Source organism: Sorex fumeus, unplaced genomic scaffold (genome assembly GCF_029834395.1).
Source record: "Sorex fumeus unplaced genomic scaffold, SorFum_2.1 ptg000070l, whole genome shotgun sequence".
NCBI lineage: Eukaryota > Metazoa > Chordata > Mammalia > Eulipotyphla > Soricidae > Sorex > Sorex fumeus.
Genome location: NW_026606127.1, coordinates 9212837 through 9214746, shown reverse-complemented (window position 1 = coordinate 9214746; position 1910 = coordinate 9212837). Strand labels below are relative to the sequence as shown.

The following is a 1910-nucleotide window of genomic DNA, read 5'->3' as shown; positions in this document are numbered from 1 at the left end:
CTGGTCACCGGGGTTCCATCTGGGGGAGGCGGGATGCGGCACCTACTCCATCTGGAACTTGCCGGTGATCTCGGCTCTTTTTGGAACCTGTTTTTTCTTTTTTTTTTCCTCCGGGATCCCGCACCCTCCATGTGTTCCTTCTCTTATGCTGAACGCTTCAAAGATGGCACTGGGGGGCGGGCTGTGGGCGTGACTTCCGGGATCAGAGGTTACCTGGGAGGTGTAGTCCGGCAGATTTGAGGAAAAGTCCTCGTTCCCGCATACTCGAACTGTGTTTGTAGAGGATTCTGGTCACCGGGTTCCATCTGGGAGGGGCGGGATGCGGCACCTACTCCATCTGGAACTTGCCGGTGATCTCGGCTCTTTTTGGAACCTGTTTTTTCTTTTTTTTTTTTCCCTCCGGGATCCCGCACCCTCCATGTGTTCCTTCTCTTATGCTGAACCTATTTTCCAAAACCTTGAGCTCTAATTTATTCAGGTAGGCCCTTTCTTTCTTCCTGATGAAATCTGGCAGAGCTATAATCTTTCCTCTTAACACTGCTTTTGCTGTGTCCCACAAGTTATGGTAGCTCGTGTCCTCATTCTCATTTGTTTATGGAAACTTTTTATTTCCTCTTTGATTTCTTCCCTAAGCCAACGGTTGTTCATTACTTCCCTTAAAGAAAATATTTCCTTGCTGAGCTTCAGTCTGTTTGATCTATCGAGAAGTGACAAAGAAGTGTTGAAATCTACTACTAGTATTGTGTTGCTATCAATGTTTTTCTATAAGTTTATTAGAAGTTGTTTTAACGTATTTTGCTGGTCTGTCATTAGGATCATATACATTGAGGAAGGTGAGTTCTTTCTGATGTACATATCCCATGATCATTAAGAAATGACCTTCACTGTCTCTGATAACCTTTAGCCTGAAGTCCATGTGGTCTGATACTAGTATGGCCACTCCAGCTTTGTGGAGGTGATATTTTCTTGAAAACTTGTTTCCCAGCCTTTTACCTTTAGCCCATGGGTGCTTTGATTGTTCAGACATGTTTCTTGCAGGAAGCAGAATGTTGGGTTCAGTTTTCTAATTCATCTTCCTATTCTATGCCTCTGAATTGGCACATTTAGTCCATTGACATTGAGAGAGATTGTTGTTTTGGGGATTTGTGCTCTCTTTATGTAGAATTTTTGTACTTCTGGGGATTGTCTTACCTTAAAGTAGACCTATTCATTCTTCTTGCAACAAAAATATGGAATGCTTTACAAGTTTGCATGTTATCTCTGTGCAAGGGCCATGCTCATCATTGTATCATTTCAGTTTTAGTATATGTGTTATCAAACCTAGTAGGAGTTAATTTTTCCATATTTTTCACTTCTTATTACTTTGAGTGTTGTCCTTCCTCACTCCTATGGCAGACAATGATTCCTAATCAAGGAATGTATTTCAAAGCAGCATGAATAAATAGATTTAGAACTTTAATGTCCCAGAAATAAAAATATGGTTTTTACTATATTATCGTTTACCATACCCTAGGCATCAGTTTTACAAAATAATTCTTTTGGAAGATAGTATATGAGTTTGTTTAAGGTTGTTCCCTGAATCCTTCATTAAGAACATTAAAATAGAGCCTTTTGCTGTTCTCACCTCAGTCCTGTGTACATCTCCAGGAAAAGGTGGATGGTGTTGTCTGCACTTTGACCACCTTGAATGTATGTAGGATTTTTCTCCTGAAGGATGAGGTGAGGATCATATTGATGACTTCATTCCACCTTATTACAAGTTCAACTTGAACGGAAGGTGAAACTCATGAGGCTCCTATAAAGGACAGAACAAAGGGTCTCAGTGAAGTTTAATGGCCAACTCACATTAACAACATAGATGACTCATAGTAACCTGTGTGCATCTTTGTGTATAGTGAGTTTCATATCTA

The 1910-nt window shown here is 40.6% G+C and overlaps 1 pseudogene; it reads right to left on the bottom strand.

Annotated features, from left to right (window-relative positions):
- Positions 1–1223: 1223 nt before the first annotated feature.
- LOC130037065 (uncharacterized) lies at positions 1224–1320 on the bottom strand (annotated as a pseudogene).
- Positions 1321–1910: the final 590 nt, after the last annotated feature.